At 42.6% G+C, this 16,948-nt stretch overlaps 1 protein-coding gene across 2 annotated transcripts in view; it reads right to left on the bottom strand.

The window, feature by feature from the left end:
- The window catches only part of SLC16A12 (solute carrier family 16 member 12), a 71,351-nt gene that overhangs the window by 41,791 nt on the left and 12,612 nt on the right, over positions 1-16,948 (bottom strand). The window lies entirely within an intron of this gene.

Here is a 16,948-nt window from a genome sequence, read left to right as displayed (position 1 = left end):
CATGGAAGAAAAGAAGAGCGGGGATGGGGAGAAAGGCCCCAGGAAAAAAGTCTCTGACGTTTCAGCCACGTGGTGGCTGAGGGGTGGGCCTCTAGCAACAGCAGCCTCTCCTCTTGCCCCCAGGGGCCTCCAGGCAGCCTCCAAACTCACCAGGGATCTGGGTAGAACGCATCTGAAGGCCACAGAGGTGCGGGGGACCCTCCTGATTGGAATTGTGTGCAGAGAATGCTGAGGCAGTTTGCGTGCCTCCATCATCTTCCGGACCAAGTCCTTTCTCCTGGGGGTTCCTCACACACAGCGTGGACTTCTTGCCCGGCTCCCACCCACAGCTGTTTGTGCCCAGGCTCTGGCTGATCTCCTGCATCATGTTGCCACCCTCCTAGAGCTCAACATCAGCGCGTTCACATTTAAAATGCAGGGAGTGTGCAGATTGCCCTTCCGGGAGTCTTTGTGGCCCTCCCTTGCCATCCACAACTTAAAACATTACACTTGGGTCCTTTTGCCATGCTCTTTCTTGGTGGATGGCGTACAGCATTTACGTCTTAATACGGAGCGGCCGCCCGGTGTTGAAGGAGTGTTCATTGTTGGCTCGCTCTGGGAATTCACCGCTGCAGCTGCTGCTGGTGCAGTGTGTGGAGGGGAAGGTCCCCGGGCCACACTGGGTGGACTGGGCTGGGAGTGGTAGTCCTTGATTCCAGGATGATTGGGGGACTGGCAGGCTCTCTGCCCTGATGGCTGAACCTTCCAGGTTAGGGAAGGACAATGGCTGTTGAAGTCTAGGGAAGGGAAAGGAAGGATCTCATGGTGATGCGGCAGCCCTCCACTTAGGTTTTGGTTCTTGGTATCAGGTACACGGCCATTACTCTGTCATGCCTTCTGTCTATTGAGTCCTGGATCTGGTCCCACTGAAACCCCAGGTTCATCATTCCCTTGATCACCTGGGGGTCCATGATGTCACAGAGTGACTCACTGTAAGGCCTCAGTTCCTCCGCCTGGCCCATGTTTAGCCATGGGTCCATCATTCATTCTTCTAGAGTTCCTCTGTCGCTGAGGTCGAGACTTACTAATTTTTTAACAGTTTATGGCATTCATAAGACATGAAATAGGGGATGTGGTAGTGCCCACTCAGTATCTGTTGCTGTAGTCCCAGAAGTCATCTCCCATGAAAAGCAAGGTTCCCAGTGACCATCTTATGCAGAACCAAGCTCTCCTGTCTACTGCAGAGCCATCCTAGTTGTGGCCCACGAAGGCATTAGGGAGGGCTCTGGGAGGGCATCAGGGAGGCTGCGATGCTTAACTTGTGGGTGATAAACTCAGTGCTGAGGCCCAAATCTGCAAGTTTGATATTCAGTTCTCTGGCTTCAGGTCCCTGTGGACAATGCCCCTCTGGTGGCAGTACTACACAGTGGACACCAACTGCTGGAAAATGCCTTGGGCCTCCTTCTCAGAAATGTGGCCACAGTCCTGTAGATAATCAAACATGTCCCCCTTTGCTCACATGCTCCATGGGGAAGTACACTTCCTCGGTGTCAATCACCTCGTATACCTTTACAATATTTGGGTGATTTAAGGCCTTCACACAGTGAACATCTCAAAAAAAGTCAGAGGAGCCCTGTTGATTACAATGACTTTCACAGCCACCTCTGTTCTAGTCAGAATGTGCCAAGCCAGCCTCACCTTTGCAAAGGTTCCCTAGCCAGTGGTTGTTCAGGAGCTCATAGTGGCCAATATGATCCTCCCTTGAAGTTATCCTTTATGGCCTGAGCTGAGGCAATTTAGGACAGAACAATAGAGAAGGATTACAATTATCTCTTGGGTTTTTTTGTTTTCTGTCAGGCATCCATGCCCTTTCCTTTAGGCAACAACATCTCAGTTTTCCTTTGGGCATCTTACCTGTTCTTACCACATATGCTATGGGAACCTATGTACATGCCCCTGGAGAGGCCTGGCCAGTAAGAGCCACAATTACTCATTCAGAGACTTATGAACCAAGCTAGACTAAACCAAGTCAGTCCTGGGACATTGGCTGGACCCATGGAGAAGTACCCAAGTCCTAGAAAGGAAGCATAGAGCTGCTGGTGGCCATTTGTATCTCCACCTGCAGAGATCCCACCTAAACTGACATCAAACCAGGAAAGAAAAGGAGTGAGAGGTAGAGAAATACATATTTCTCAAACTGTGTAAACATCTGAACTCAGCTGTATCTAAATTCTGTCCTTGGGATTCTCTGTTAAGTAAATAAATGAATGTGTGTCTTGCTTTTAGTCACATTGAGTTTGATTTCTGTCACGTGTACCTAAAAATCCTAATTTTTTATTTTATTTTATTTTTTTGGTGCCGAAACCTGGGACCGAACCAAAAATCCTAATTTTTTAAAAGCATTATTATTCTTATTAACATAGCTCAGAGCTTACATGAATTTCTAAGATCATATAGTAATAAGTGGCTGAGCCAGGATGCAAACTCTAAACTGTCAAACTCCCCATCCGTGGCTCTTTCCCATTCCTCAGCTTGGCTCTCCATATAGGTATATTCTTGGTGTTTTGCAGACCTAAATAAATACATTTTCCTCTCTTCTTGCACAAACTCAATTAGATGGGCCAGCAGCCAAGTCAGAAGCAGGAGGATAGGGAGAATGAGTTTGTAACATAAAGCAGACAAATGAAGGGTTCTCACTAAAGTAATTCTGTCAAAGCAGACTCAGACCAAATCACTCCTCAATTCCTCTCCTGCTACAGGTTCTGGAAGCCCATGAAATTGAAGGATTGTGAGTCCCATGAACCCAGTAGAAATAAAACCCAAGTAATTGTATTAGCTCCACTCCTATTGGTAAATTAATCACTCACAGTCACTTTTTTTTTTTAAAGAATTGTAATACAGCAATGTTTAGTATTGAGTTTTTTCCTTTTCTAATATACAAGACTGCCAAGATTATTATATAAGGCATTTGTTTTAAATCCAACAAAGCAATCCATTAGTCCAGGACCAAACAGGACATGTAGCTAGTTTATTAAAAAAAGATATTTCATATTGTTGATAAGAATATTAATTTGTTCAATTTTTTTGGAGTGATATTTGGCAGTATCTATCAAAATTTTCAATGAACTTCTGACCCAATGCTTCTGTGTTTAGAAATTTGTCATATAGCTGCACTTCCCCAAATGCTCAGATACGTTTGCATAAGGTTCCTTTTGCATTATATATAACTGCAAACAGTGGAATACTTTTCCATTAGCAGGGAAGCAGTTGAATAAATTGTGGTACATTGAGGTTCTAACTTAATAGAGCAGATCCTAGGAATCAACCAGGTCATGAGTGCATGTGCAATTGGCACCTACCGGCCACTTAAACACAGCTTCCCAGCATGCTTTGTTTGGGCCTCCAGGGTGACTTTTTTTTTTTTTTTTTTTTTTTAGAAATTAGAATCAGTTTCCAATATTTCAGATCCAGATAATTTCATATTAAAATCCAGATTGCTTGCTTTGCTTTAAAAATCTGGAAATTCTGACAACCCAATCCTGCCTGGCAACAGTACTTGGCCTCTACGCTTACTACCTGACTGGCCCCCAATACAGTTCAAGACCCTCAGCGAAGTGACTCACAGAGGTGACACAGTAAGTTGAACCAGCAGTGAGATGAGGACAGAGACGAATGGGCCCTTTGCTACACAACCCTGGAGACACAAAGGTTGGCCATTCTCCAGAGGTTGTCCAACTTGCCAACACCTGCGTCCCTAATGCTCAGAGCAGTCTAGACATATAAGCTACAGAGCCATGTTCTGACACGGAGCCTGGCCCACCTGCATGGAGCCCAGGCATTCAGATCCATGGGGGGTGGAGGGGTGGAGAGGGAGATCCCTCATGGTTCTAAGCTTACAACCCCCTCTACTCACTGGATAGGAAGTAAACTTTCATGGCTGGTAGCTGGATGTCAGGGAGCTCTAGCACTGGATCCCCAAGAGGTCCTGAGCCTCTGTGAGCTGGGAGGGAGGAGAAGTGATTTTATTAAGAGTATGTGGTTCTTAATTAAAGAGGACCTTTTCTAACAAGATGTACACTAACATTTTCCTATTGAGGTCAGAATTATATTTTATGTATGCATGTTAACTATGTAGTTATTTGCCCAAAATTGTATAAGGGCACACAGACTACCCAAGATAAAGATAGATGTAGGTACCAATTTTTATGTTATCTACTTCTGTACTATTTGAAAATTTCAAAAGAAATAAGTGTTACCATTATAACCAGTAAAAAAAAAAAAAAAGTAACATATCTAGTTCAAGTGATTGAATTTATTACCTTAGCTCTGATCTCTCATTTATATACAATTGATAAAGTATAATTCCTGACAAGGGAAGTTGTTTCAGATATATAGTTATGTGAACAAATTAAGTTGTACAAGTATTATGGTCTGCCTCTCTTAAACATACTAGTATATAATATGTAAAATATCCTCAAAACATCTGGAACGTTGTATTTTAAAAGGTTAAGATATAAAAAGGAAAGACTAAGGCAAAGGTATAAAATGGAACTACAAAGGATGTTAACACAGATAAAATCAATCCACTTCCTATTGGGGAGGGAACCACAAAACTTGGCCTTAAGAGTTCTAGCACATACACTACAAAGGGAAAGCCAGCTGATTACATAATCTGTAATGTCTGTAAGGCAGACAATTTTTCCTAACAATAATACTAGTGAGCACTTACACAGTGCACACCATACATATGCCTGGCGCCATTCATTAAATCCTCTCAACAGTGCTTAAAACTGTGGGCACCAGTTGACAATGGGGAAATGGAGGCACACTGGAGTTAATGACTCAGAAGGTCACACGGGTACTTAAACACTGTCTGGAGGGCTGGCTCCAGGGTCTCTCTACAAATTCAGGTTGAGACTGGAACTCAGACAGAGCAAGTTATAACTGCTACAATACCTCCTCAGTCAATCAGAGGGAGAACTGTGGGGTAAGACTCACATCCTCAATAGCATTCTCACAGCAGGCACAGTGACACATTTTGGAGGGTTTTTTAGACGGCACTGTAAATGTAGTTACATGGATGGATGCAGCACTATTGACGGGACCACATCACTCCACTGCTTAAAACCCTCCAATGGTTTCCTCATCGCCCTGAGAATGCCACCTAACCTCCTTTACAACCCACAAGGCCTTGAATGATCTGACCCCCTTCAAATCTTCAAATCTCAACCTCTTACCGCTTTTCTCCTCAGTCATGGTAGACAGCTTCCCAAGCCTTCTTTCTGTTCAAAAAACATGCCAAACTCAGTTCTGCCTCGGGGCCTTTGTGCTGGTTCTAGGCGTGTCCTCCCCTCCCCCATCTTCACACAGCTGGTTCCTTCTTGTCTCTCAGACTTGGGGTCAAATGTTTCTTCCTAAGAGATTCCTTCCCCACCATCATAATTTATGATGTCCCATGCCCTCAACCTTTAGTAACTCTCTATTAAATTAGGCTGTTTCATTTTCTTCGTAGCACATTTGTCACCATTTGAAGTTGTCACATTTATTATTTGTTTATGGTCTGTCTTCACTACAAAGCTGTCAGCTCCAGGAGAGAGGGAATCTAGCCTCTCTTCTTTACCACTGGATTTCCAACACCTAGAACATGCCTCACCTACAGCAGGCCCCCAATAAATATTCATTGAAACTGAAAAAATAACTGCCTCATAAATCGCAGACCATTTGATCCTCACCGTGTTGCTTTGAGTGTCAGTTCTGTAGGTTAGCTACTCACCAGGACCAGATTCACAACTGCTTGAAAGCCCTGCCTCAGTCTAGGGCAGTGATGGTGAACCTATGACACGCGTGTCAGAGGTGACACGCGAACTCATTTTTTTGGTTGATTTTTCTTTGTTAAATGGCATTTAAATATATAAAATAAATATCAAAAATAGAAGTCTTTGTTTTACTATGGTTGCAAATATCAAAAAATTTCTATATGTGACATGGCACCAGAGTTAAGTTAGGGTTTTTCAAAATGCTGACACGCCGAGCTCAAAAGGTTCGCTATCACTGGTCTAGGGAGCATTCAGCCTGCACAACCACCATGTGATGCTGGAATTCAGCCAAGAGGGATGCCCACAGAAATGTTCCTGAGACACTGCGCTTTAGATCCCGTATACACTCTCCAGCCGACAGGCACTGCTCCTGAGCAGGAGTCAGCCGCTTGCCCAGAAGTTTGCAGCATTTCAGAGCTGTGCACTGGAAGGCCATCAAAAATGTGTCAAGTGTCTTGAGCCCTTGGGATTATAGGAGCAAATAAACGTCAGTCGTCTTGACTAAAGATTTGCCAGGCATCAATAAAGTCAATACCCTTCCATCAGGAGCGTGCAGTGAAGTTTCCAGCTGCCATATCTGGTTGCCATAGATGGAGACCAACACGATGCTTATAACTATTAATTTGGTAGAGGATCAAGAATTCCCCGACTTCCTATCAACTAGACTCCATCTGTCCAAAGAAGCCAGCCGTCAGCTTTCTCTTACTTCTCTATCAAAGACTGAACAAATGAGGAGCAACAGTGCAGAGCAAAGCGTGTAGGAAACCTGTGCTCTACCTACAATCAAAACTGCAATCTGAGGTCAAGGGCAGGGGCTCCTATTTGGTAATAAGCACATCATCAACAGACAAACACTTAGTTCATTTCTCTCTGGTGAATGTCTTCAAAAGCAGCCCTGTGTTGCTCAAAACATCAGGCAGCAAAGAGGATAAGGCAACCTGCTCTTCATATAACAAATCTTATTAAATTATAAATACATCAAACTTATCACTTACCAGACTTTTACTTTTTTTTAAATATAGTTTTATTGATTTCAGAGAGGAAGGGGGAGAGAGAGAGTTAGAAACATCAATGATGAGAGAGAATCATTAATCGGCTGCCTCCTGCACGCCCCCTACTGGGGATTGAGCCCACAACCTAGGTATGTGCCCTTGACTGAAATTGAACCCAGGACCTTTCAGTCCGCAGGCCAGTGCTCTATCCACTGAGCCAAACGAGCTATGGCCAGACTTACTTTTTTAATATTACTTTCTTTTGACGTGAAATATGCCATATGAGATAGGTAGGTTCTTGATTCATCTCATTATGTAAATGTAGACTTGCTTGATTTGAAAAATATTTTAAAAATAAGGTGGTGACCTGTTTGGGCAAAAAAACAACAACAGCTGACAACTAGCATAATGCTATGTAATCCATAATTGCTATCCCAGTCCCGCTAAGAATTCTATAAAGTCCCTGTAAAATCCATTATCCTGTGAAGGCCTCTCCTAATGGCTCACTGCCTTCTCTGTGCCCAGATTCAGAATGATGAAATGGGTAAAACATGGAGTGAGCACACATCATGGGGACAGAGAGGAAGGAATGTCCATGTGCCTAAAGAAAAAAGAGATATAAACAGGTAAATCATATACAGTGACCTGAAAAGGACCACAAGGCCAGGTGGGTCAGGAGGGGTGGATGTGTTCAGAGCGATTGTAGAAGGCAAGCCCACGATCAGATTGAGAAGGATGGGAAGGAAAAGTGTTCGCAGTGGAGTCTGCAACTGTCCCCATATGATTTGGGCCACTAAACACTGCTGTGACTGGGACTACAGGGCTGGAAACGATGGCAGGCCCCTACGAGGCTGTGGAGGATGACGAGATGACATGACACAAGGCTGGGAGTCAGGGAGGAAGGTGACAGAAAACCAGAACCCCAAGTTATCCACTGCTTCTTTTTTTAAAAAAAAATACATTTAATACATTTTTAAATGTATTTCAGAGAGGAAGAGAGAGGGAGAGAGAGATAGAAACATCAATGATGAGAGAGAATCACTGATGGGCTGCCTCCTGCACGTCTCCCACTGGGGATCAAGCCCGCAACCCAGGCATGTGCTCTGACTGGGAATCAAACCATGACCTCCTGGTTCATAGGTTGACGCTCAACCACTGAGCCACACGGGCCAGGCTACCCACTGCTTCTTTTGTGAGAGGTCTGTGTGAGAAAACTGAGTACCAGAAACAAGTGTTGAGATGTAGTGAACAAGTGTCTCGTCAGATATAATATGATTAAGAAATGGAATTACTCTTGCGCCTCCCCAATAACAATCTGTCCTCAGCTTCAACTCCTTCCATCTCTAGGAGGCCCCAAATTTAGTCATCAGATCTTTCTCACATCAGCATAAAACCTGCACAAGTCCTAACAACTCGAGCCCAGACTGTTCCAACCATCTCTTTGACTTTACTTCAGATTCTTGGCTTTCAAAGTAGGCAGCCAGAATCATCATGTCAAAACAAAACAAAACAAAAAAGAGCTCCCACAAAAGGTCACTGATCATTGATTAAAAGAGTCAATCGAGTATAAAAAGACCCTTAACTAATGCCTTTCCTTATCATCTACTCACTCTCCTTATCCTTAAAAAGCAAACATATTTTGTAACCCACTCTTTCAGCCTGCACACGATCAAATATATATTATGTAAACTGGACAACCTTTTTTCATAAAGGTAGTACTTTGCTCCATGCAAGGACTTCTTTCAGCTCTTTCTGCATCAGTACATATTCAATCCCGACTGCTTTTTAACCTGGCATTACGCTTGTTGTGAGCCTTAAGACTGTTTGGAAAATTACGGAATATAGAATTTCACAGAATAGGAAGAAAGTGGCCTTCCCTTTCATTTGTAATCAACTAAGATGACCAGCCATAACCTTATGGAGTAAACAGACCCCAAGAGGAGATTTCTTTGTGCTAAAAATCGAAATAGAGGAGAAAGGCAGACTAAGGCACCAAGAAGCTGAATGCTGGTTATAATAGTCACTGTAGTCTAATCCACTGCCAAGGAGCCCTGGGTGTGCTTCGCTGAACATTGGCAGTTGGGCCTCAAACGCTGCATCACCCATGGACAGCCTCAGCTCATGGACAGCCTGAGCCCATGGACAGCCTGAGCCCATGGACTGAGCCTCAGCCCATGGACAGCCTCAGCTGGAGAGTGGCAATGTGATGAGGGCAGCATCAAGTCCAAAATCAACAGCCAGGGGCAAAGAGGATGTACCCTCAACCTCAGAACTGATAGAGCTTGCTTCTGAGTTTCAAATCTTTTTAATTACACATATTACACATGCTGAATGCAGAAAAAAAAGAGAGAATAGAGCAAAAAGACAATAATAAAAATCATTTACATCCCGCCACCCAATAAGCACTCTTTTTATTTGTAGTCAATCCTTTAGACAATCTTTTCTGTATTGTATGCAGATAGAAATTCATCTTTGAAGAAACAAAACTGAGATTTCACACCCATTCCAATGGCTATTATAAAAAACAAAAGCAAAAAAACCCCAGAAAATAACAAGTGTTAGCAAGGATGCAAAGAAATCGAAATGTTTGTACATTGCTGGTGGGAATGTAAAATGGTGCAGCCTCTACAGAAAACAGTATGGCAGTTCCTCAAAAAATAAAATTACTATATGATCCAGCAATTCCACTTCTTGGTTTATACCCCAAAGAAGTGAAAACCAGAACTCAAACAGACATTTGCAAATCCATGGTCATAACAGCATCATATACAAAGAGCCAAAAGGTAGAAGCAACTCAAGTGTCCAGGTGAATGGATAAACAAAATGTGGTATTACCTAATGGAATATTCAGCCTTTAAAAAGTAAGGAAATTATGACACATTACAACCTGGTTGAACCTCAGAGACATAATGTTAAGTGAAATAATACAGTCACAAAGGGGGAAATATTGTATGATTCCACTTGTGTGAGATGCCTAGAGTAGTCAAATTCATAGGGACAGAAAGTAGAATGATGGTTGCCAGGGGCTAGAGCAGCCGTGGGCAAACTATGGCCCGCAGGCTGGATCCGGCCCGTTTGAAATGAATAAAACTAAAAAAAAAAAAAAAAAAGACCGTACCCTTTTATGTAATGATGTTTACTTTGAATTTATCTTAGTTCACACAAACACTCCATCCATGCTTTTGTTCCGGCCCTCCGATCCAGTTTAAGAACCCATTGTGGCCCTCGAGTCAAAAAGTTTGCCCACCCCTGGGCTAGGGGGAGGGAGAGTGGGGACTCATTGTTTGGTGAGTATGGAATTCCAGTTTGAGAAGATTAAAAAGTTTTGGAGATAGATGGTGGTGATGTTTGTACAACAATGTGAATAGACTTAATGTCACAGAACTGTACTCTTAAAAATGGTTAGAATGGTAAATTTTACATTATATCTATTTTGCCACAATTTAAAAAACAAAACTGTAATCATTCTGTAATTTACTCTTTTCACTTAATTTGATACCGCACATGTTAATAAGTGTACTTTGATCATTCTAATAGCTGCAAAGTATTTGACTGTATGAAGTACTATAATAGAGTTTACAAATCCTCTGTTGTTGGACAGTTAGGTTGCCTTGGATTCAATCATGTGACATGTCAGGCCAGACTACATTCCTGATGATCCTTCGTTTGGCCTCACTATGTTCATTTGCAAATGTTCTGAAAATCTTGCACTGAATATTCTGCAATCAGAGAACCTCTACTTCCTCACCGTTAAAAATATTTATTAACTACTTTCAGCTGTAACATAGTAATAATTAATAACAAATGTAATGATTAATACTTTAATTTATTAATTATTTCTACACTGTTAAACCTACTTTGGTGGAAAGAAGTCTAGACATGTTACCAATTGAACATGGCCAGTATTCAAATTATTTAATAAGAGACTGATGGAGGCACCAGTCACTCAGAGGGGAGGTCGGCAAATTCATTATGACAACCCAAGGCCACCTCTTTAGTACCTATAGCCTGTGAGGACTTCAGGTCCCTCCAGTGGAACAGGTTGGGAATGCTAAGACCCTGGCTTGGCCTGCTGCCTCCTGGCTCAATGCAGCACCAAGAGAAGATTAGGAGCTCCTGGCACATGCAAAGAAGCTCCAGGGATCACATCCTTAATACCCATTAATTTTTTTTAATGATTTGAGAGAGCGAGAGGAACATCGATTTGTTGTTCCACTTATTTAAGCATTCATTAATGATTCTTATATGTGCCCTGTCTGGGGATTGAACCCACAACCTTGGCATACGGAGACAATGCTTTAACCAACTGCACTACCTGGGCAGGGCCCTTAATGCTCATTAATTTGCTAAAAACTGTCCCAGGGCACTGAAGAATGAACAGAATAGTAAGAATCAGAAGGCTTTCTTCCCTGCCAGCAGCCTACATTTCCTCCTCTGAAATTATCAGTTTTGCCTCACTTTGCAGGCCCAGCATAGTTCTGGTTGTTGAAACTGCAGATAAGTGCAGTCACAAATGCTTCTTATCCCCACTTTCCCACGTGTTTTCCCAGGTCCCAGCTCCTAGGCTTGTTATTCTAGTGACCTCATCAGAGTCACACTGCAGAAAGCCAGGCCTGCGAGGACTGCTCCCTGCGGACGGATGGCTTCCTGGGGAGCTCCCAGCTCTACACCCCACTGTGGAATCCACTAGCCCAGGTCGGGGGTCGTACACCACACTAAGTTGTTAACTGCAGAAAGTCATCGCAATCAGTACAAGGGCGGATGGGATTTTTCACAATGCTTTCTTTTCAATTAGATAGCAAACTACAATAAAATAAACCAGATGCTACCTCAGAGAACTAATAATACTTTATAATTGTGGTTATTGGGCAAATTAAGGCAACAGACCAAGCAGAATGCCAGAAATAAGCTCCCTCTACTTATAAATACAGTATTCTCACTTACCCAGAAATCATGTAGCCAGAAATATTAGCTAACACAATTGAAATTTTGTGCAGTTTGTTTACGGGGACATGTTTACTTTTACTTTAGAGATCATTCTAATTGGCTTAGTTATTCGTTTCTTAACAAATGTGAACTCTGGGATTTTTGTTCACTAATGTCTCCTGCAACAAGGACAGAACCTACGTGTCTGCTGAAGGTGAGAGAATGAGCCTTTACACGTTCTCTGGACTGAGCTATGGCCCAGCCACCTCTCTTAAGTCACAACTCAGCTATTCCACACCTAAGCCTCCAAAAACAAAAGACATTTGACTTAGCAACCCTAGTTTAAATGCTGTGGCAGACCACTTACTTGTAAATGGATACTCGAAATAACAGGTAAGATATCTTATAGGGATATCAATATTCTCTCTGTGATCTTGTGTCCACTGGGAATCTGCTTAGCAAACACCCTGTTTTTCCCAGCCAAGATAAATATCTTGTTTCCTACTAGATTGTCAACGCCTTTAGACTTATTAGGGCAAACTGATTGAATTGAGCTGGAAAAAAAGACATTTTAGCTTATTGCCTAGCCTTCACCCTTTGAAGGCTCTCCAATCTGAACTCCACCTGGACAGGAGTAGTCTGGGTAATTGTTTTGATCTCCTCATATTACCGGGCATGTTGTAGGAACCAAGTGATCTTTTCATTTCCTATTGGAACTGCAGCACTTCTTTTGGATTAACATCCTGTTCAAGTTACCACAGTTTTGTGGCCAATCTGGTATTTCTAATAAGGGCCAGGAGTCCACTAAATCCATGATAAGTAAACTGTTCTTGCCAAGATCTAATTAAAAAAAAAAATCAGCCTAGCCAGCATGGCTAAGTGGCTGAGCATCGACCTATGAACCAAGAGGTTACAGTTGGATTCCGGGTCAGGGCACATGCCAGGGTTGTGGGCTCGATCCCCAGTAGAGGGTGAGCAGGAGGCAGCCAATCAATGATTTTCTTTCATCACTGATGTTTCTGTCTTTCTCTCTCCCTCCCTTCTTCTCTGAAATCAATAAAAATAAATTTTTAAAAATTCAAATGTTTAAGAGCCATGTTTTATTTTTTTAATTAAAAATGAAAATAGCTTATTGAGTCCTATTGGGGAAAGGGGAGGTGAGAGACGTACATTCTTATAACCTAGAACACCAGCTTTATTAAACAGAAGACTGTTAGTACTTTTTTAATCGAGAAGCTTCTGTCCAGGCATCTTTGGGAAATAATCATGCAGGGGCAGTTGGGCAGTTCTCTGACCTTTTATATTTACATAGCACTTTACCATCCACAAAGTGGGTTATCAGGCATTCTCTATTCTCCAAGCAACTCCTCAAAAGACTGACTACCAAATTCCTCAATCCCAAAATAACATAAATTGTAAATTATCCCACTGACTAAAAACAGCTTTTCGAGAAAAAGGAAGAGGTAAGAAACACTAGCATATTAAATCCATACATCTAATGCCAATCACACCTTATCTCAGAAATGTTAAAATGAGGAGATAAAATAGTACACCTTAGATTTGGAGAAACTGAGACTAGACTCTTCTCATTTTGTAGCTACTTGCCCAAAGTCAGTCCAAATCTGTACCTGCAGAACTAGGGCTGGGCATCTTTATGTCTTTCACGCAACAGTAGCTGGGCACCAACAAGTTTCGGTTGAAAAAGAAGGAATTTTTGCCATTTGCAACAGCATGGATGGAACTAGAGAGCATTATGTTAAGTGAAATAAGCCAGTCAGAGAAAGATAAATACCACATGATCTCACTCATTTGTGGAATATAGGGAACAACATAGACTGATGAACAGGGACAGATCCAGAGACAGAGAAGCAGCAATCAGACTGTCAAACCTCAGAGGGAAAGTAGGGGAGGGTGGGGGTAAGGGGTAGAGATCAACCAAAGGACTTGTATGCATGCATATAAGCCCAACCAATGGACACAGACAACAGGGGGATGAGAGCATGAGTTGGGTGGGGGGGGAGGTTAATGGGGGGATGAGGACATATATGTAATACCTTAACCAATAAAGAAATTAAAGTTAAAAAAAGAAAAGAAAAATAGAGATGAGCAAGGGGTAGCCCCTGGCCCTCCTCCCAACCTCTGCAGGGAAGGGCTCTGTTCTCTGCTTGGGCAGACAGGTACGAGCCAGGGAGAAAGCCAGAGTGGCACAAACAGCTCTCCCTTCCGCAGAGGCTTGGCTGCCTGGACATTCTTGCTGCTAAACCTGGCAGTGTCCCGGTTCCCAGAGCCCAGCATGCCATGAACCTCACCCAGGTAGGTCCCGGAGAGGACAGCACATTCCTGACCCCAGCCTTTGCCCTCACAGCTGTCCGGTCTGGCCGGAGACAGGCATACCTGAGGTTTCCTTGAGCAAGTTTTACATGCAGAGAAGGTGGCCTGGGAACACACCCATCAAACTGTTAGCCCTGTAAGCCTGAGGTATGGGGACAGATAGGGGGAGCAGAATGCCCTTTATTCCCTCTGTAATCTAAATTATTTTAGAGATAATTTTGAAAATTCAAACCTGGAAAAAGAAACCAAATAAAGATCATGCAATTTGAATGTAGAAAGATGTGCGTTGAAATCTAGACTTTCACATTGACTGGTTGTGTGACCAGGTAGAAGCAGCCTCCCAGGCCTCCATTTTCTACTTACTTCACAGGAGCTGTTCTGGGGTCCTCCCCAAATAATTTCGTTCCTGCCACAGCACTCTCTCCACCTTCCTCGCAGTCCTGGTCACACTGTGGGGTCAGTCTGTGTATGGGCCCCTCCAAGAAAAGGGTGGGCACCCTCTTTTGCTTTTACCTATTACCGTACCTGGCACATTAGTGTTCTCGGGAGGGGAAAACATAAATACATGGTAGGGGAACGCACTGAGATGCAATATGGCTCCAGCAGCAAATGCATCTGGAAATGTTGGACTCAACTCTCTGTAGCCTCAGGCTTGGTGGACTATAACCATCATGCCCTTGGAAGGAGGTTCATGAAAGTACAGAGTGTGACAACTGCCTGATATTATCTGCTAACTTAGGACTGCATTGTTCTTTCTGGTGGTCCAACTGACTACCCACCATTGGTTTTACTATTAACCCCAAACAAGAAGAAACCCTGTCCTGGGAAGGCTGTGGATACTTCCTGGCCAGTCGGTCACCACTGGGAGCGGCTACATTGCCGGTGTACGTAAGTTTCTCCTATTAAAGCACTTATGGCCCAGCCGGCCTGGCTTAGTGGTTGAGCATGGACCTATGAACCAGGAGGTCACGTTTCGATTCCTGGTCAGGGAACATCCCAGTTTTCAGGCTCCATCCCCAGTGGGGGTCGTGCAGGAGGCAGCTGACCAATGATTCTCTCTCATCATTGATGTTTCTATCTCTCTTCCCTCTCCCTTCCTCTCTGAAATCAGTAAAAAATATATTTTTTTAAAAAAAGCTCTTATGAATTTGAATAAGCTATGTGTCAGTTCTCCAGAATGGGTCCTGAATTTAGATTTTTGGGGCTTTTCCCCAACATAAATAAAAAATGAAAATAAATAAAATTATCTGGAAGGGTATACAGGCAGAGAATATAAATAAACACCATTTATATTGTGTACACTATGGTCATGACTAAGATTTTTTTAAAATCTATTTCAGAATAGTGGCAGTGCCTTCCTCTAACTCTCCATTGCTACATAGCTGCATTCACCAATATATCATGTTGCGGGTAGGAAGAGACGGGGAGAAGTATTTTAGGAATTGTTGAAAAAATTACATGAGAAGTGGAGTCACATGAATGAAAGTGTTTTTACCTCCACCACTACGCCAAAACAAATACTCCAGATTCATCCTTCCTCAGTAACAAAAAAAAAAAAAAGAGTACCTCCCACTTCATTTTTCCCATCAGTTTACTCAAAGCTTGTCTTAGGGGTATAGCAGAGGCCCCAGTGTGAGGGCCAGAACTATGAATAAAAAGCAGATGTGTCTGAAAAATGGGTCATCAGGGAGTTTTATCTGCATGCAGATTGAGAGCAGTAACTCACCCTACAGGGAGATGAATCAAAATGCAGTTTCATTTCTCCCCAGGACTTTAGGAGCTAATGGGGAGTAACTGACACGGGCTGGATTTCCTCAAATTCCAGTGCAGGATGAGCTACAGAAACACTGTTTTTATTACAATTGTGAGGGGGCCTGGGAAAAGTAAGTTGCATGGTATCAGAACAGTTCAGATTTTCTGGAAATATTTTATGACCCCAAGCATATGAAACACCATACGAGTAATCTCAAAGGAACACTCCAAGTGTGTCATTCTCACCACTCAAAAACCTTTTGTGAACACACCAGTCAATACCATATAAAAAGTTCAATACCTAGCTATTCTCCTTCAGGGAAACTCTCGTAAGGGTAGAAACCAAAATATGGAAGAAGTTCACTTCACAATGATGTTCAAAGCAGGGCAATTTACAACTTTGTGACTTCATTGCCTGATAGGTCTCTTGACCACTAAACCTCAATGCAATACAAATCCAGGCTGGACTTCTACATTAAGTGCAGATGAAACAATATATACAAGAACCTTTACATTTGTAAATCCCTCTATAATTTCAAAAGCAAAAATATACCAAAAAAAAAAACCTTATATTTGAAGAAATAAAGGACTAGTGGGAAGAAAAGCATCATATTCTACACCTGTGTTTTGCAAATCCTTCGTGCAGTGAGCCCTGAACTAGTTAGCTACAGGTAATCTGTGGCAAATAACAGAGCAATTGTCAGAGGCCCCATAGCCAGCTGCCACTACTCAGTCACATAGGCCACGAAATGGAACTCTTGGGTGAAACTGAGCCCACTCTTGTTCTCTGCCCCTACCCTTGAGCCTTACTGTTCCAGATTTCGGCTTACCTGAGATCAGAAATAAAGCATTTACTCTAATATGATGGTTACTTGATATGTTTTTAGTGAGCAATAAAGAGAATGCATTTAAGCCTGTAGCAAGTGCCTGGAACAAGTAAGTGCTCAGTAAATGGAAGTTGTTACTCTTATTATTATAGTTGTTGTTATAATTATTATTACTAAGAGAATAACTGCCATTTGTATAGCTCCTTAAAGTGTTTTCAAGTCCCACAACGATCCTATAACAGAAAACAGAGGCTCACAGAAATTGGTAATTTGTCCAAGTTCAGACTGCCAGCAAATGCTGAAGTCTAGGACTTGACCACTAACC

This window comes from Myotis yumanensis, unplaced genomic scaffold (genome assembly GCF_028538775.1).
Source record: "Myotis yumanensis isolate MYYU_CA2020_CCGP unplaced genomic scaffold, mMyoYum1.0.hap1 SCAF_13, whole genome shotgun sequence".
Lineage (NCBI taxonomy): Eukaryota > Metazoa > Chordata > Mammalia > Chiroptera > Vespertilionidae > Myotis > Myotis yumanensis.
The sequence above is the reverse complement of the archived record's forward strand: the minus strand, read 5'-3'. Positions and strand labels throughout refer to the sequence as shown.